The sequence below is a fragment of the Thamnophis elegans genome, chromosome 7 (genome assembly GCF_009769535.1).
Source record: "Thamnophis elegans isolate rThaEle1 chromosome 7, rThaEle1.pri, whole genome shotgun sequence".
NCBI lineage: Eukaryota > Metazoa > Chordata > Lepidosauria > Squamata > Colubridae > Thamnophis > Thamnophis elegans.
Genome location: NC_045547.1, coordinates 59,226,442 through 59,247,391, shown reverse-complemented (window position 1 = coordinate 59,247,391; position 20,950 = coordinate 59,226,442). Strand labels below are relative to the sequence as shown.

Below are 20,950 nucleotides of genomic sequence, written 5' to 3'. Positions count from 1 at the left end.
TAGTAGGTTGTTGTTGATCACTTTTTAAAATAATATCTGTTTTTATAATAAAAATGTATGTTTCTAATTTTTCCTATAACTAATATATATGATTTTCCCACTATTTCTGATTAGATCATACTAATTATTAATTTGTAATGATAGTATTGAGTGATTATATTCTTTTCTAGGGCTGTTCTGAAATATTAAAATCTGTAATAGAGCAAATAATTTTATTGATATTTTTATTGCTATTCTTAAAGCAATATTTCAATATATCACTTTTAGATTGAAGAGGAAAAAATAAAAAAAGAATTTGAATCCGAAGGAAAAAAAAGTGCTAATGCTGAAATTCTGGCTGTGAATAATGATGAGAAAATAGAGCAAAAACATTCAATAATTGAAATCCGACATATTACTGCAGAAAGTGTTTTCCCAAAAGATAAAAAGGAAGCAATTTGTCCAGGGTGAGTATAGTAATAACATTAAGTTGATTTTCTTATATGAACTGATTTCACTACCGTATTTTTCAGAGTATATTTTTCGGCAGAGCGTACAACCATAGACCGTGTGCCCAGAGCAGCCACTGCTGAAAGACTCAGTTTGGAAGTTACGGAAAAAGCCAGGCTGGATGGCGGCAGCGGCAGTGGAGGTGCCCTGGCTCCGTAATGAGCTGGGCCATGCATCGTGAGCTGGGAGGCGGGTGAGCGGGAGTGGAATAGCAGCTTGCGCAATCCTACTCTCCAGCCATGCAGAGCACCATTCACTGGTATTTGGAAGGCACCAAGCCGCGGGAGCCGGGCAGCAGCAAACAGGCGCTCACACAGCTTGGCACCTTTGGGATACTGCTAGGTTTGTGAGCGGCGCGCTGCCTGGCCAGAGGTGGGGGGTTGTCTAGGGGGCCTGTATGCGGAGGGCTTAAATTTTTTCCCACCCAAAAAAGTGGCATGCCTGTATTATGAGGACATGTTGTATTTTCAGGGAAACACAGTAGCACCATCCGACAAGCCATCTGAATTGGCTTTCCCATTGACTTTGCTTGTCATTAGGTTGCGAAAAATGATCATATGATCTTGGGACAGTGCAACTGTCATACCATATTTTTCGGAGTATAAAATGCACCGGAGTATAAGACGCACCTTAGTTTTTGGGGAAGAAAATAGGGGGGGGGGGAGTTCTGCCTATCAGGTATTTATTTTTATTCCCATAGCACTAGAGAAGCAAGCAAATACAATAGTTAATAAAACGACACTTTTTGCCACTTTTTTCCTCTCCTCAGAGGTTGGGGAAAGCTTAATTAGATGTCTGGGCATACAGCCAAAAGCACTTCATACCTCTAAAAATGTAACAAAGCTGAATCAACAAACCAGTCCAGGTTTGCCTGAAGGAAACCATTGAGAAAACTCAGATAACTCAGATAGCCGATTGAGATAACCTCAGATAGTCCCTGTCTTGCCCTTAAAGGGATTATCCCCAAAAGAATAGAAATCACATAGTCACAGGAACTCTCTGCCTTGCCCTTGAGAGGATTATCTCTCCAAAATAGAAACCGGACAAAAAAAGTACTTCTTAAAAGAGTCTTCAAATCTTTTGGCTTCTCCCAGCTGGAACGGGAAATTTTTCCAACAATAGGTTGCAGTAAAAATATTCAAAGCTTTTTTTTTTTTAAGCTTCCAAAAAGCTACATTCAGAGTATAAGATACACCCAAATTTTCAGCCTCTTTTAGGGGGGCGGGGGGAAGTGTGTCATATTCTGAAAAATATGGTAAATAAAAAGGTCATAAGTCACTTTTTTCAGTGGCTCTGTAACAGTCACTAAACAAACTATTGCAAATTGACACTACCTCTACTGGAGATCAGATAGGAGTTGTGAAGGTTGACAGGATTCCATCCTGTTCATCTTCTAAGACTTGTCAGAAACTTTTTTATACATTCTCCTTTTCCCAAACTAGGAAAAGCACTCATTTTGTTTATTAGCATAATCACAATTAGTTCAACTCCCCATTGGTGGTATCTGCTTGAGATATTTTCAAAATGAAAGGCCTAAGACTTGAGAGGGTAATTGGTTATCATGTATGCGGTAACTATTCTGACTTTTTCTCTTCCTGGTAGTGAATGGTCTCTAATGACAGAAATCTTCCACTCTTTATAGAATGTTATAAGAGTGATGGTGACCATAAATTCGAGTCTTGGTAGTTCGGACATTATAATGGTTAAAATGCTTTTCTAAAAACCAGGAGACTGAGTTCCATGCCTCCTTTAGGCATGAAAGCCAGTTTGTTGACCTGGGGCCAGTCATTTTTTCTCAGCCTAATCCACTTCACAGGGTTGCTGTTGTGGGGAAATTACAAGGCAGCTGTGTTAGGTATGTTTTCTGCCTTGAATGTATATACATGGGATAAAAATCTAATAATGAAATAATAATTATCTGCCCTTCCGGACTTTTACTTGATTTTAAATATGATGTTTGTGTACTGATAACAGAAATATTTCAGTTTAAGCATAGGCGAAGACCAAAATTCCTTTGATTCAGTGAGAATCATTATGATAGATGCTTTGGGGCTTCATTTCAGATTTTTTCCAGATGCATACAGCTATATATCATTTAATTGATACAATTAACACTTTAATCATATAGTGAAAATAAAAGGCGGAATTCTAAACAGAAGGTCAGTCAACAGCTTTGTAATAATCTGCATCAGCCACAAGATGAGAGCAGTTTGAGTGAAGGATCACTTGAAGAAAGGTATGGGGATCTTTTTTTAGAATTCATGTAAAATTCTGTCTCATTAGGAATTAGACCAATGATACTCCTAGCCAAAACTTACTAAAATTCTATAAGAATTCACCCTTGAGGTGCATCCTCAGTGCCCTGTACAGCTTTGCTCTCAAATTTGCATATCAACTTTTGGATTCTAACGGAAGTCTACACATCATACGTATGCTGCAAAGAATTCCAAAAAGAGAAAACTGACTAATTTCTTAAAGGAATCATGCTGGAAGTCCACTTGATAGTGGGAAGAGCCAGAGATTCATAGATATCTAGGCTGCACTTCTGCTGCATCATTAAGATCATTAGATTCAGAATGGATGATCCAGGATTAGCAGCTCTAAATTTTCAGAATTTCAGGATAAAAATACATTAAAATCTTATTACATTTTTATACTTATTTTCAGATATCCAGCCAAATCTGTGAAAAGAAAAAATAAGGTAGGATAAAACAAGCTTTGAAAATGTTGCCATCAATTTAATTCTTATTTCTTAAGCTTTAAGTGAAAAAAACAATAGGCCAGTTTGGATTTGACTTTAAATACGAAGATTTTTAGCAAAGCTTTGGTAAGATAGATAAATTGTGAGTTCTCAGTATGCTCATAAACTACTGCCCAAAACTATGGAATGTATAGTTTGATTAGTTACAAAATGAATCAGTTAAGCTAAGGTTTCTTGTATCTCCACTGCAATAACATAAAAAGTCTAAAAATAGAATTGCGGAATAAATTCTCATTAGTTTTTTTTAAAAATAAGCCAACTTTATCCCTCTAAATTATCTACCACAATCTCTGCCTCGTTCCTAATTTTTATTGGTAAACATTTGTAACAGAGATTGTCAAACTGATTCACAAAACCTAAATGCAATAGAATTAATAACAGAATTGATTTAAAAATGTTCTTCAATTATTTAAAAAAAAAACTTCTGTCTTTGGTCCCTGGCCAATCACAGTGATATTGTCTCCATCACCTTGTCTCCAGATAAAGATAGATACTCCCAAAACATGCAATATCCATATGTCTCCTGCTTCAAATTTAGGTATCATCAGAAATCAAAATCTATTACTTTCTTGTAATACTGAAATCAAAATTCTCCAGGTTGCTTGCTGTGGTCCAGGATTGAATGTAGTATATTTCCTTTGCTTTAATCCTGAGCCTTGGGCAGAGTTCTTTTGAGCATTGTGTGCAATTGTATTGTGCTTATATGTCACTGAATGTAAGCAGTTAATAAAGAATGAAGACGCATACAGTTTTGAGGGAAGAAATGAAAGATTTTGAAAAACAGAAACAATTGTTTATTTCCCTACATGTTGCTGCTCACAGATTTAAAATCAAAAGTTGGAACTAGGGAGCAAGTTATGGAATTAGAGAACATATTTTGGTAATAATACTGTAGAAATAAAGAACTGTAGGTCAGTGGGGCTTTAACAGAAATTGGTGCCTTGGGGAAGCTCTGCAACTGGAAGCCCCCATTGACTGTTTGTTGTTAAGTCCTCTGGGAAGGTCTCAATGACACTGCTACCATCATAAATACATGCCAGTTTCCAAGCGCCTGAACTCTGATCCCATGATGATGAGGACACTGCAGAAGTTATATGTAAAATTTCATTTGTTTCAGTGTTGTCAATAACTTTGAATGGTCACTGAATGAATGGTTCTATGTCAAGGACTATCTGTTTCTGAAAATTGCTAATTAGGAATTATCAAGGCAGAATCGTCAAACACAATTTAGAATGCATAAGAACATAGCTCAAATATGGAAGCTTCCACAGAAAGCAATATATTAATAGCTTTGTATATTTTGGTATAAATGATTTAAATAATAATTTATGATTAAAATACAGTCCTTCATGCAGACCGATATATTGGTGGGTTCATGTCTCCTGGTTGTGCTACAAGGGTAGTCATAACTCTTAATATTAAGTCGATGTACTAGAAATACTGCTTTGTGAGCGATCAAATCATGATTTAATGTGGCGTCTGATTAAGTCAGTCTCTCCATTTGTAAAATTTTCTTAGTAGAATTCAAAGTTAATAAAATAGAAATGAAGGACGTTTTGATTTACAATATAATTATGTTTAATTCTACTTGTTTCATTTATAGCTTTATAGAACATTGAGTATTACTAATGATCTGGATGACTTAACTCCATCTTCAGATTCAACTACAGAGGATATTGAGTCGCTTTCTTCCATTTATAAGGAAGCTATAGTGCTGATAGAAGAACTTAGTTTAGATTGTAAAGGTGAGCACATTTGTAGTTGTTCAAACATAAATGTTTTCTTATGAATACAAAATAGTGTTTCTTGGATAGCTGCTTTTTTATCAAGAATTATCAAGTTTTTTGACTCATCTTTCCGATATATAATGAAAAAGAGTCAACCAATTAAATAAAAAATCCCAGCATTCTCAGCCAGTATGACTGTTGGCTGTACTGGCTGAAAATAATAGGTGTTGTAGATCCTATTTTAGAATATGAATGTTCATTTAGACTACAGTTGCACTGAGTCATCATTTTCAGAAACAAAAAGAGATATTTTTGAACTATCAAATAAAAAACAAGAAAGTCCATTTGCTTCTTGGAAAAGTACCTTTGGGACAACAGGACCTGGATGATTGAGAATCTCGATATCAAAAAGGATATTGAAAATAATAGTAGGTTTTCCTTCTGTTTTAATAGTAGCCGGGGAGTTATGTGGCTTACAGGTATATCTTCCATTCACATAATTTATCAGAGACTTTGAAATTGTAGTTCCCTGAAGGCATGTAATATTATCTAAAAGGTATTCCCCTCACACATATGTGCTAGACGTTCCTGGCTCTAGGGGGTGGCGCTCATCTCAAAGCCGAAGCACTGTCCGAAAATGTCTCTGTGGTCATGTGGCCAGCAAGACTAAATGTCAAAGGCGCACAGAGCGTTGTTTCCTTCCCACCAAAGTGGTCTCTATTTTTCTACTTGCATTTTTTACGTGCTTTCGAACTGCTGGTTGGCAGAAGCTGGGACAAGTAACGAGAGCTCACTCCGTTACGTGGCGCTAAACTGCCAACCTTCTGATCAACAAGCTCAGTGTCTTAGCCACTGAGCCACCGTGTCTGTTCTAAGCCACCATGTCCCTTTATAATCTTTTACCATCTAATTACGTCAATAAGAATATTCCTTTTTAAAAGATTTAAAGAACTGTAATTAAAAAGCTCTTGAATTTATCTTCATCAGTTTTAGCAAAAACAGGAACTTATCTGTAATATCCAAGGTAATCAAATAATAAAATATTAAAATGCTAAGAACAGATGTCTTATTTAAATATCTATTTGATACTTGGTAGTTGAATTTACAATTCCCATACATAACTCTAAAATTTAATCATTAATCTATTCATGCCAGTATTCTATAAAAGCTTTTGAAAGTTATTACAATTTGTGCTTTTCCACATTAGTTAATAAAAAGTCATTAATAATTCTGATTTAGGACATGAGTTGAGCAGGCTTTGATTTAGTGTGAGCTGAAGAATGATGTTTTCAAAAAGAATGCACTCAGCCTTTAGAGCTATGTGTTCATACATGCTCAGAGAAGATATTGTAGCTATATATTAAGAACATTTAAAAAAATTAATGGATAACATGACTTATTAAAACTGGGATTATGTTGTAATTTGAAAACTAATGCCCAATGGTAATTAGTAAAGCAAAGGGAATTGGTTACTTTTTAAGTGCCTATTAAAAATATAATTAGAGCTGCTGTCCTAATCAGTGGGATGTGTAGAAGGCATTAATATGAGGAGAAACATTCTGGAATTCTCTGACAAGATATACTTCCACAGAATGCCAGATTTGCCTCAAAATTACATGGTTCAAAAGAAATTTGGCTTTGTCTCAAGCCAAGCAATTGATATTAAGATCGCAATTTTGTAAATCCTCAACTGGCACAAATAAAATTTTGTGTATCTTGCCTTTTCTCCAGTTTGTGGCTGATAAAAGAGGTTTTACAAAAACTGTTATTCTGTATAATATTGCCAAGAAGTATTTTTCTTACCCCTAATCTCAGTCCTGATGACGGAAAGATACAGCATTGTCAGATCTGAAAAACGAATCCCTATGAAATGGAGGAAGTAGAGTTTGTGACAGGTCTTCTGGCAGTGCCAGTTCTCTGTGCATCACTACTAGCTCTTCACCTGGAAGAACATTGTTGTATTATCTGGCAAGGTTGCAAATAGTGATCCAGTTGCCAACTTGCCCCCGTTTGCCAGCTTGCTAAAGTAAACTAATGAGCATTGGAGAAAACCTTTTTGTGCTACTTGAATTTTCCTTCCATAATTTTTTCTTTACAGATAAATATAAGGACTATATTGCGATATAATTGCAGTAATTACATTACTGCAATGTAATATAAATAATTCAACTTAAAGAACAAAACTAATATATTCTGCTTGGGTTTTAAAAATATTAATATGAATATATATTTGTGTGTCTTTTTTTCATTAAATTGTAATGCAAAAAACATTTTAAAAAGTGAAGCCACATTGTTTCCTCAGTTATACTTTATTGATTACAAATAGTTACACAAGAAGGAAAATGGCCCAAAGAAGATATGCAACTCTGGAAGTTGAAATATGGAGCTTGTTTTTATCCTAGGCTATCTGGTTGGCCCAATCCTGTTACTAATTTTGCGAATGGTGACTTTACAGATTTTCTGGAACTAACCATGCTATGACTTTTTTGGATAGCTTTTCTATGCCCTTGGGCTCCAAGGAATTCCTGAAAACAGGATTTAGATACCGTTTGCTATTGTAAAAAGATGGGTTTGTTGACTTTGGGATCCTCCCGAATAACTGAAGACCCCTGCAGTTTGACTATTTACAGAGACTGGGAGAGTAGTAGAGATGGAGGAGGATGAGCCTTAATAACAAGAAATGAGGGGCTGCTTCCAATGTTTCATGCATTTGTCTCTTCACTTAAATGGATAATAAGTATGTGATAATTTCTGAGAAAGATTTATATTATACTTCCGCTATGGTAGTAGCAGCAGAAGTGACCAAGCAAGTGTAATGTTTCTACTATGGTCTATAAAGAGTGCTAAAGTTGGTGTTTTGCCTGCTTTTTTCTGGTTATGAGGTGATCCTATTATCAATGCCTGATCATCTCCTTGTCATATGTTACTAACTTCCACAGGAGTTGGAGCTCTTCAAACATTTTGCTCTTCGCGTCCCATCCTTTCCACCCCCAAAATTTGTGACATTCCATCTCAAAATTTGCTCATGATTCCTCCCAGAGATCATAATCCACATTTTTAGTAAGTTTAGCCTAAAGCTAAGTAAACATATCCATGTAGTTTAAAAAAGTAATTGGATCCCGCTTCTTTCTTTGAGACTGACCCATTGATTATTTCTTAGCTGCCATTGAAGAAAACATTTGAGTATTTTTTCAGAGGATGGTTTTCATTCTTCTTTTTAATCAAATATCGTATTGGATAAATAATGTTAACACATGATTTTTTCCCCAAAGTAGATTCTGTAAATCTCTTGAAAGTTCAGAATATATTTCATGGATATGAACGACTAATTGAACATGAGAAGGGGCGTTATACTCAATTGCTTGAAAAAGTAAAAAAATTTGAAAATCAGAGAAATGAATGGCAAAAAAATCTGGAAGACTTGAAGGAGATGAAATCTATATTGGATCATCAAAAAGTACAATATGAAAGTGAAATCACCAGTCTGAAGTAAGAACTTTTAAATAAATAGTTGATCTTGGTATAATTTCTCCCAGCACTTTTTTTGAGTTAAAGAAACATTAAAGCAAATTGAATCAATTATTTATTGTTTATTATTATTTATTAAACTTGTTTGCTGCCCATCTCACCATAAAGCAACTCTTAATTTCTGTTTGGTTGTTAAACCATGTAATATTGTCTGAAATAAAAAGAAGATTCAAATTTTTAATGTGAAATGTATCAATTGGAAATTAAATGACAGATTAAACTATTTGATTCACTAGATTTAAACTATTTTGTCATAATCGGACCACCAGAGCAAGTAAGCAAAGCTAGTTCCATTTTACACGTACATTTTCTTGCTTTTCATGTATTTATTGCACAAATCTATCTTAAATGTTTACTCATGTATTCCAGATTTTGTCTGAAACAAGAGGAAGAAAAAAGAATAGGAGCTGATGTACTAAATGAGAAAAATCAAGAGCAGTTAAAGAAGATGAGCAGTACTGTATGCAGATGGAAGAAAAACAAGAGCTTGAATTGATGTTGAGAAGCAAAGAAATGGAGTTAAAAACACTAACAAACCACCTGAAACAGGTATACTTAAATAAAAAAAAAATTTTGGGATTTTTGAATGGGATTATGGGATTATGAAAATAAACATATTCATGTTTTCCAATAACCAACATTTTAAATAAATATTAATACACCTGTTAAAATTTCTTCAATAACATGCTTCCCAAAAAGCCAGGGCTAACCTTTATAGAAGAGCAGTGCTCATCAGCAAAAAAAACCAAGCAGTATAAATGTCAGCAAATAATAGAATTAATATTAGGTATAATAATATAATGGCAATGCCCAAAGAAAACTTTACACCTTCTCTAAGGTAGCAGCACTTGCTACCCTGTAGTAAGAGCCTTGCATTTTTTTCCTTTGGTCTATAATAAATTGACTGATACAAGTGGTCTTCATTTAATGACCTTTTGTTTAGCAACCATTAAATTTGCAGTAGCATGAATGAGTGGTGGTTATGACCAGTCCTCAGAGTTCCAGTTGTTGCAGCATCTCTACAGTGATCGAGATATTCATCACCTGTTTCAAAAATATGATATAACTACAGCAGCCTCCATTCATGTAGCCACAATATTCAGCATTTCCTGTTGGCTTCTCCCTAGCAGAGTCATTGGGGAAGCCACCAAGAAATCCTTACTTAATGACCTTTGGGATCCTCACTTAACAACAACAGCCAGGATTGCTGGAAGGTCTGTCACTAAGACGCATGGTCACGTAATGTCATTTTTATGACTGCATTGCTTAGCAATGACAATTCTGGTCCCAATTGCTATTGTTAACCAAAGACTACCGTAATGTGATAAAAGGTCCTCTTTATTTTAATATTTTATACTTGAATAAATATTGTTGAAATTTTAGAAAACTCAATTAAATGTAAAAAAGTATACAAAAACACAATTTAGGATTTATTTTTTTAATCGGAGGTAGCAGTAGCTTCCTGTCTTCTATGATGAGCTGCCTTTTTTATTTTGAAAGAGATTTTCCTATTAATTTCTTTATTACATGACTCAGTCTCTTAGTCTTTCTGTCCCATATTGATTTTTGCTATAAATTATTATCTAGTTGACTGCTTTTTATCTATATTTTTCTTTTTATCTTAAAAACATAAAGATTAGCAGTGGATCAGACACCTGGCCCAGCAATTTGCTTTCACAATGGCCAACCAGTTGCACAAGGAAGCCCATTAGTCTCCCACCTGTTGACTTTCAGAGGTAGTTAGACTGCTGTCAAGGCTAATAGCCATTGATCACCATGACTTTCATGAATTGGTACAGACTGTTTTTGGAAGCAAGTCACTCTGGTAGCCAACACCCTATCATATTGCTGTAAATTGCTAAGTTTAATGCTATGCTGTGCAATAAATAGTATTTTCTTTTATGTGTCCTGATTTTTTCAGGATTCAATTTTATTGGATAATCTCTGTTTCTCCAGCTGATGGTGCAGGACGGTCCAGAAGTGGGTTGTTCAATCTTTATTTGCCCAAGAGACTGAGTCACAATTGAAGCCATGCCTCCAGCTCCTTCCTGCTTGGCTCCAATTCTGACTCAGTCTTGCCCATAAAGAGACACAATTTTGGTTTGCTTGTGAGTTGGGATTTTAATTAAGTGATTTCTTTTTTGTTTTACCTTCTATTTGTTGTTGTTTATTTTTTCCTGTATTGGTGGCTGATTTGATCTCCAAATCGTTTTGCCTTGTTTCTTTGGTTTGGTTAGTCTTCTGTTTCTGTTGTTGGAGGCTCCCCAGTGTTGAGGGGAGTGCCGCTGGCCGCTAACTGGTGTCGCTATCAGGTGCTTGTTGTGGCTTCCTGCCTGTTGCCATGTCGCCGAGCTGCTGCTGGACCGGTTGGGAACTCCTGTAATTGCCTCCTAGTTATCAGAGGCAGGATATTCGGTGGTCCTGTGGATGAGGGGAAACGTTGGGAGAGCGATGGCACCTCCATGTGGCAGCGGCTGTGTTTGGCGAAGCCAGGACACTGTTCTCATGGGCTTGTGGAATGGCAGGGTTGTTTTGGCTTTTCAGGTGTTTATGGAGCCGTTTACCTACCCGTAATCGTCCTATGGGAAATGGCTGCCAGTGAGTACTACAGTCCCTGGGGGTGGCCATCTTGAAGTTTCCTGGGTGGTGGCCATCTTAGTAAGGTCCTCGTGGCGGTGGCTATTTTGTTTGAGGCCATAAGATGGCAGCCATTTTGGGTTGCCTTGTTGAGTCAAGATGCGGTGGCCATTTTATTCGCCCTTCTCTGCCAGCACGGAACTCATTTCGGCTGCTGACACCTGTAAGCATGGTCGCAGGTTTGAGAGCAGCAGCGCGGCGTCGTTTCTTCCAGCAGGCTTTGGGCCTAGTGCGTACGATCTGTGGGTGGGTGCAGCAATAGCTGATTCCCCAAGTGAAGATACCTCTAAAGCTGCCTCTTCCTCTCACAAGAAAGGCTTCAGGAAGAGGAAGGCTTCCTCGGCTGACCTTCCAGCCAGCTCTAAGCAGAGTGGCCCTACACATGGCAGCAAGGAGGATGGTGGGACAGAGAGGTCCAGGCAGGATGGTGGCAGTGGTGGGTTCTGGATCCCGTTCCAACCGGTATGGCTGCTGGTACGGTTGGAACGGGCTCAGCGGCGTCTACATGGACGTTCACAGCGTGCGCACACACACGCACAACATGCACATGCATCTTAGCACCTCTGCGAGCCTCTGTGACACTCCAGCTGCTCCACAGAGTTTCATGCAGGCACTGTACTTGCCATGCGCCTGCGTGGAAGCGTGGAAGCCTTAAAAGACAGGTTAGGAGCTCGGATGGGCCCTCCAGAGCACCATAACAGAACAGATGGTATCTGGTACTCCGGGTAGGCTCTGGTACGCCTGTACTGGAACCAACGTTCCATCTAGTATTTTGGGAACCAGAAATTAGCTTCCCCTTGTCTGCTTGCCTCCACAATTGATTTACATAAGAATATTATATTTCCATCTCCCTTTCGGGGGATGGTTATCCATAGTATGTTATCCATAGTATGGTGTAGGCTTTTTTTACAAGAAATATACTCTGTCAACTATAATGAAATGTTTATGATTACTTCAGGATCTTTTCCTTATTAGTCACTACTAGCTGTGATCCCATTTTTAGCATCAATATGCATTACTTTACAATTGCTCATGTTGAATGATAACTGCCATTTAGACACTAGGTCTCCGGTTTCCTAATGTGCAGATAACTGTTTGGAGCTTTTTGCAATTTATTATTGTTTTTACCATTTTATACAATTTAATGTAATCATCAAATTTTGCTGTTGCACTAGTCACATCCATTTCCAGATCATTTATACGTATGTTAAATATGTTAAAAAAGCACCAGCCCTATGACAGAACCCTGGAAAGTGCTGTTAATTATATCCATCCAATGTAAGAAATGCCATTTACTCCTATTCATTATTTCCTATTCTTTATCCAGTTGTTTATCCAAAAAAGAATTGCCCTTTATATTCCATGCCTGTTAAGCTTACGGAGAAGTCTTAATGATAGATTTTTATCACATAGGAGTATCAAAGGCTTTTAAAAAAATCTAGATATGCATATGGATGCTGTCTCACCCTTATCCATATGTTTTTTAACATCTTAAAAAAACTTTAGGAAATAAAACCTTTCCTTAATAAAGCTATGTTGGTGATCTTTGGGCAAAGTTTGTGTCAACAGTACTTGCTAATTTTATCTTCAATAGTAGCTTCCATTAACAGAACAGATAGATGACAGGCCTGTAATTTCCTGAATTTCTCATGAGCCATTTTTAAAAAACAGAGTTATATTGGCCACTTTCCAGTTTTCAAGGAGCAGAGGCTGAGTGTAGAGATAGGTTGTATAATTTAGTTAGAAGGTCCACAGTCTGAGTATTAAGGTCCTTAATAATTCTTAGTTCAATTTGTTAGTAAAGCCTAGAATAAATAAAAGCCCACAACTGAACATCCTGGATGGATACAGCAGGGATATGGCAGAATATTCCCAGAACAAAAGTGAACCTTTTGTTGAAAGTTTTCTTATCACCTTGAGACAACCAGTGCAGAGATTTAATCAACCAAGGAATATGAATAGTAAAGAAAATATTCCTCTTTTTATCCCAGCTGCTCTATGATATCCATTCTATAATAATACCTTATTCTCAATGAAACACTTATTCTGGCAGATAGATAGATCCAATATGACCTAATTAGGGAATTATACCAGGTGACATAACCATGATGATAAAATAAGAGGCTTTTGTGATTTGCTTGGTACGTGGCAAAAATATAATACTGTTGAGAAGTATTCCCTTACAGTGTAGTTCACCAAAATTACAAGTTTTATTAAAGAAACATTAGAGGAGCTAAAAGTAGGGGAAATTAAACCACAGTGGGATTATGAAAGGCATATGTGCCTTAACTGATGTTACCTTTTCATAGGTATAAATGCAAGGAACTCCTTGTTATACTTGCTTTGCTAAGGAGGGATACTAGTGATATGACTAGTTGCATTTTCAAGGGTTTTTTGGGGGGAAGGAACTAGAATATTTAGAAATTGTATATTATGTGGAAAAAATAACATAGAACTGAACTGCATACTTCTGAGTTTGCTACAAATTATTACTTACCCATTATATAAACATTTTGATCTGCTATTTAACCACATTTCTTTCAGAAATCCGATAGCTGAAAATTAAGAAGGCACTTCCTTTTAATTCTTTTTTTTCCTCTTAGAAAAATTAGAATAAAAAATTAATCATTTTTAATTTGATAATACATATATTTTATACATTTTGCTTATAATCAGGAAAAAGCTTTGAGAGCAAAAAGAAAATAGACTTAAAAGAATTTTAGTGACCTCATAATTAGTTAGAGACATTGTCTTGTTTATGATGTCAGCTGAAGCAAGGAGATTGGATATGCCAATAATGTAATAAGGAACTTTGCAGATTCTATCCACGTTCTAATGTTTTCGCTCAAACAATAGCGGGGGCATAATCTGCACAAATTCAAATTTAATAATTTTTTTTGTCCGTTTCTTCTTTTGACATTGAGGAAGGAGCAAATTTGAGGATTTTTTGTTTAATGTGTCTGTTAAAGTGAGCAATAATTGCCTAAGTAGAGTAGCACAATGAAGAATGCGCAGGAGGCTCAAAAATCATATGGGCAACATCAAATCAAATTATTAAAAATTATGAATTGTTCAGATATCATATAGAAATATCATAATTGGGGAGCTATGGAGGATGAGGCAAACTACCAAGGATATCCTGATTTTTATATAATGAAAAATTCTGATCAGCCTAATCAGGATTTGATCTCTTCATTCTCCAGCCCTTCTTTGGGAAGCTCTAATGCTTATAATTCTTTGGTCAGAAAAAACATAACTAATAGTTATCAGGGAAGCTTGCTTCCTAGTTTTTCCTTTTCTTTTCCTCCTGTGAAAGAAAATAATTTAAAGAAGACTAATTTCCCACCAAGTACAACAGATGTAGGTCTTTCTAAAACCCCTCAAGAGTTATTAAACCTTGTGAATGCTGTTCGACAAATGGTAAGCTTGTTCTAAAATCGGTATACGATATTTTTTCTTTTTTATGTTTTATTTATACATTTTACTTTAGTAAACATAAAAACTCAGTATCTACATAGGCAGCATGTTGTCTCCGTACAGTTAGTTTTGAAAAATAATAACAATAATAATATACATATCATTGATGATAATCACATAATTATAGTAATATTAGCTTATCCATACTAGTAAACTTTCATTATATAGTTCATTCTCTTAAACTTTTAAGTTTCTAAATCCTGTTTCTGTTAATTAACCATTAGTAAAACAAGTCCCATGCTTAAAAGTATTCTGTTTCTTCCTTCTCCTTGTTAATCTATCCATCTCTGCGCATTCAGATTTATTCATTTTTATTATACTTTCATTTGTAGGGATCTCTTCATTTTCCCACTGTTGTGCAAAAACATTTGTTGCTGCTGTTAACACATGTAAAATTAAATATGTATTCTCTTTATTGTACTGTTCTGGTAAAATATTCAACACAAATATTTCTGGTTTTAAATCAATGTGTTGCTTTACCATTTTTTCTAACCATGTATGTATTTTTGTCCAATATTTTTTTGCCTTTGGACATGTCCACCACATATAAGAGTATGAACCCGGTGTCTGATTACATTTCCAACATTTGGCGGACATGTTTTCAAACATTTTTGCCATTCTTACTGGTGGTAAATGCCACCTATAAAACATTTAATATAGATTTTCCTTATAGGGAGTTGACATTGTTAATGTATAATTTCTATTCCACAATTTCTGCCATTTATCTAACTATAGTAAATCCAAAGCTTTTGACCCATACTATCGTGTTTCTTTCTTCAATTGTTGTTTTTTCAATTGTTCTTCAATTTTAAAGCTCAATAAATACATTTAAATACAATTTTATTAGTTTTTCATCTGTTCCTAGTAGTATCTGATGTAATGCTGTTGGTGCTTTATAAAAACCATACATTTTTATATCTTTCTCATACTTTGATTGTTTTTGCATATGCAACCATCATGCTAGATCAATCCCTTGAGTTTACAATTCTTGCTTAGTTTTAAATTCCCATTTTTCATTCAAAATGTCTTTATATCTTGTAATTTTTTTCAAGTTAACAACTTTAGGATGTATCAGTGCCTCCATCGAGGAAAGCCAGACTGGTATTTTCATATCATGTTTTTCTTTGATTTTTCCCTATACTAACAGCAAAGCATTTCTAACATAATGTCTTTGGAAATATCTGTGTATTTTGTTTTTCCCATACTATAGAAAGGCATACCACCCCAGTTGAACATCATGTCCCTCCAAAATTAATAGTATTTTATGCGTAAAATGTATCCATTCTTTCATCCATGTAAATACAGGCCTGGTAATATAGCTCCAAAAACTCCTTTGTTTTTAGAGTCTTGTAGCATTTTCAATATTATTCTTGCTCTTTTCTCTTGCCAAATATATTTTAACATTATTTTATTTAGCTCCTCAAAGTATTTTTGATTTGTAATTTTATCGGAATTGTTTGGAACAAAAATAATGATCTCAGCAAGATATTCATTTTTATTGTAGCTATTCTTCCTACCATCAATAATTGCAAGTTTTTCCACTTCTTCAGATCTAGTTTAATTTGTTGCAATAGCTTAGTATAATTACCATATATTTTGGAGTATAAGACGCTCCAGAGTATAAGACGCACCTAGATTTTGAGGAGGAAATCTCTGCCTCCCAGCAATTTGCCTCCTTGCAACAAACAGTACAGACAATATACACTGTTTGTAGTGTTATATTTCAGACTATACTTGTACAGATGCTGTTAAAATTGATGTGCTTTCTGGAAGTATAGTTATTCTCTGCTATTTAAAAGAACAGCACTTTAAAAAAAATAGCACTGGGTCTCTTCAGATCAAGAATTTATTTTAAAAAGCTTCTTCATTTTGTTAAGTTGTCTAGAATAATAATAAAACAATATTTAAAAAAATAAGTCTATTAATTATTATTATTAATTTGAACATTCTATAGGCATTTATAGTTGTTGACTTACCTCCTTGCAGCAAACAACCTGATTAGCCCAAGAAAAAAAAATCTGCCTCCCAGCAATTTGCCATGTGGAGCAAACAGCATGTTTCACTTTCAATTTCTCCCGATCATTAGCTGTTAGAGGCTGCAGGGATTACTATAGCTTATTGAAGCCTCCACAAGCCCCCGTTTGCTGCAAAGAGGTAAATTTTTGGGAGTAGAGGCCAAAGGGTGGGGGCTGATGGGTGGGTGGGGCTACATTCAGTGTATAAGACGCACCCAAATTTTCACCCTCTTTTAGGGGGGGAATAGGTGCATCTTATAGCATAGCTGATAGGTAATCCGTTATAACTACCTGCATGAAATTAGCAACCTAGTCTCATACTAGGTAAGGCGAGATGAGCTATGGGAGATGAAAATATGTAAAGAGCTTTATCTATTTTTGTATCTTGTATTTTGTAAATCTTGCCTTTTTTTATATAACTTTCAAATAAGGAAAAAAAAAGAGAACCAGGTCATCCCCTGAAGAGGAGAATATGTAAACACAACAACGGATAGAGTGGATGGAGGGAGGAGTAGAAGGAAAGATAGGAAGGAGAGGAGAAAGGAGAGGAATAGGAGAAAGGGAAAGGCAGAGGAAGAATGGGAGGGAATGTAAGAGTAGGAAAGAGGGGAGGAATGGGAAGAAGAGGGGAAGGGTAAAGGGGAGGAAAGGGAAGGAGAGAAGGGAAAGGAGAGGAGGAAGGAAGGAAGGAGAGAAGAAAGAGAAGAAAGGGGGTAGGAAGGAGGGAGGGAAGCAAGGAGGGAAGGAAGGAAGGAGAGAAGGAAGGAGGGAATGTAGGAGAGAAGGAAGGGGGGAAGGAAGGAGGGAAGGGGAAGGAGGGAGGGAAGGAAGGGGAGTAGGAGAGAAGAAACGAGGGAAGGAAAGAGGGAGGGAGGGAAGAAGAAGTAGGACCATTGTGAGATAAGATGGATCTATGGGATGTTAAGAAAGCAATATTCAAGTATATTGCCAACTGTAGGGAAAAATTGTTATAAATACATATTATTAATAACAGTTATGAGATCATATAATTGTGAATGTATATATGAAATTGATAAAATAAAACAAAAATAAAAAAAATTCACCCTCTTTTAGGGGGGGAATAGGCGCATCTTATACTCCGAAAAATATGGTATGTTATTTAATAGTTGCACAACATGCTGTTAATTGAATTCCTAAGTAACTTACTTTCTTAAATATCTGAATAACTGTCTTAATCGGTTCTTTGTTTTTCTTTGTTTGTTTATCTTTAAATTTTTTGACTAGTATCTTGGTTTTCTCTTTATTTATTTTCAATCCTTATTCTATTTATTTCACCATATTCTATTTATTCACCATATTCTATTTATTCACCATATTCTATTTATTTATTATTAATTTGGGTTCAGTTCAGTGGTGGGTTGCAAGCGGTACGCCCCGGTATGAGCATACTGGAGCCTGCCTGGAGCACCGGGTACCGTTCTGGTACGGTGCTCCGGAGGGCGGGCCCACCTGCCCGTACTCCTTACCTGTCCTTTAAAGCCTTTGGCACTTCCGTGCACACGCATGGCCCGTACAGCGTCTGCACAATGCTCCGCCGAGCAGCTGGCATGTTGCAGAGGCGTCGCTGGAAGGTAAGATGCATGTGCTTGCTGCGGCATGTGCGCGCTTGCCCGCACACGTTCATGTGGAGGACGCCAGATCCAGAACCCACCACTGGTCCAGTTTCTTGCAGTTCTTCTAGAATAAATACCAGGTCGTCTTCAAACACCTACAGTTTTTTTTTTTATTTCCATGCTTTTTATTTCTGAATCTTATCTAATGTTTCTATTTAACACTTCCAATGTTAATATAAATAGCAGAGGGACAAAGGGCATCTTTGTCTTGTGCCTTTTCTTATATTAAGATTCTCTGTCATGTCCCCATTAACCATCACCTTTAGATTTTCTTTAGAATACATTGCCTTAATCATATTAGTAATTTTTCACCAAAGTCCTTATATTTTAATTGTAGTGACATGAATTGCTAATTTACATTGTCAAATGCTTTCTGTACATCTAAAAAGATCAGCGCTATTTGTTTTTCAGAATGTACTTCATAATACTCCAACATTCAAAATAATTCTCAAATTGTTTTTAATTTGCCTTTAAGGTAAAAATCCATTCTGGTCCGAATGTATAAATTCATTCAAGAATCTTTTTTGTCTCTCTGCTATTATTGAGGCATATATTTTATAGTCTACATATAGTAATGATATTGGCCTATAATTTTTTATCTGTGTTAAATCTGAATCTTCTTTCGGTGTTAAAGTGATATTTGTTCCATCCAAGTATTTGGTATCTTGCCTTATAAGTACACAATATTTTCATTTCTTTTGTGATTTATTCAATAGAATAAATACATTCTGAAAAGAATCTCACAAGGTTGTTTTTTCATCTAAATGCTACATAAGATTGAAACTAATATTTTATTTCAGAAAATGTAATATTAGTCCTTATCAATTTCTCAATTACTTAGTTTTACTCAAATTTTTAGCATGAATCAATTACTTTGATGGTTAAGAAAACTGTTCATAATGAACCTATGTAGAACATTACGATGTCTAAAGTGACTAGAGAAATCCAAATCTATATTTTATTCAGCTGTAGATAATTACTAACATTATGCTGCCAAAATGACTGTAACAATGTTTCTAATTTTCCTAGTAATTACTTTACATATGTTTAACTATTAGTATTAGAAATTTTTTTATTTAGTTGCTCAATTGTCAGTATCTATTTAAACCAGAGATGCGTTGCTGCCAGTTCGGCCCGGTTTGGCCAAACCGGTAGTGGCCTGGAACAGCTGAGAGCGAACCGGTACAGTAGCTCTTTTGGCCTGCCCACCCACATTCTATACCTGTATTTATGGCAAAAGGTAAATTACACCTGCGTGCACAGCATGCGCCGCCTGTGCGAGCCCCGACAATCAGCTGGTTGTTGCAGAGGTGGCGGATAGTGTATGTACGCACAGTGCAAGTTGTGCCCGTGCGAACGGAACGCGTGTGCAATCAGCAAACCAGTAGTAACGGTAAGTGCAACCCACCACTGATTTAAACATATATTGTATTGTCTGATATAATACAATGTCTCAATGTCTATTCCTTATAGTTGTGGCTGTATGCACAAGCACAGTCCGTCAGATCATAACAAACTGGTCAGTTTGTTACTTTACTACAAGGATGCTATTTTATAGGTTGAAGAAGAACGCAATGAAACACAGAGACAACTTTGTCAAGAACAAAATGCCAGAGCCATACAAGAAGATACTTTAAGTACCCACTTCTGGAGGCAGAAGGAATTGGAAGAAGAATCCAAAAAAGTAGCAAGTAAACATTCAGAGGTATCCGCTTTGCCAAATACTTTAAAAATATAAAACTGTTTTCAGTTTCATTGACTACAAATCAAAGTTCTGGTCATTACCTGTAAAGCTCTGTGTGGTTTAGCTGCTAGATATTACACTGGATGGAATTCTCTCTCTGTCAGTTTCAATCCTTCCTGTGTGTATGTCCAGGGAAGAGATGCTAAGGATTGTCATTCTATGTGAGGGGAATGGGTTGGAGGCCTTTGGAGTGCCTGTTCCATGCTCTGGAACACCTTGCTGCTTGAAGTATGTGATCTTTCAAATTTATTGGCTGTTATGAAGGCTCATATAATTGTTTTCACCACAAAATGTATGACCCCTAAGAGAGATAGGGCTGTTCCATTTAATTGATAACTGTTTTGGGGTTTTGCCCTTATATTTAGATATTTGTACGCATGTATGGGAGAGAGGAAATGGTAAACTACCTTCAATATCTTAAGTAAGGATGTACTTTTATACATCAGTAATTAAATCTTAAACTGTGATGTAGATTTGGAACCTGTGATTCAGTAAGAATCAATATTAAAAATGAAATACTGTTTATACATTTGTTTATACATAAGAAGTTCCTTTACCTTTTTTGACAATGATGTATTTTAGAGAAAAATATTTGTAAGAAAATTATTTTTTAATTATTTAAGAGAGCAGCTATTCATTTTATGGCCTTATTAGATAGAAGAGGTGGCTGAATTTGTTCAGTTTTGCAATACAAGCTGAGTCAAATTTGGTGAACCTTTTGGTGGGAAATTCTCAGGAAATATTAACAACAGACTAGATTAGCAAATTATAAAACATCTTTGTAGACAATAGTGGCAAACATTTTTTCACATTATTAAAAAGATAATTCATAGATGACGCCATGAATTTACAAGGAGTCATGTGACTCAAAGGAGTCTTTTTCTTACCTTAAGAGTTCATTTTAGTCATTTTTCAATTTAAAAAATACCCTTCTTTTG

At 35.8% G+C, this 20,950-nt stretch overlaps 1 pseudogene; it reads left to right on the top strand.

The window, feature by feature from the left end:
- Window positions 1-20,950, top strand: part of LOC116511673 — a 108,850-nt pseudogene that overhangs the window by 38,222 nt on the left and 49,678 nt on the right.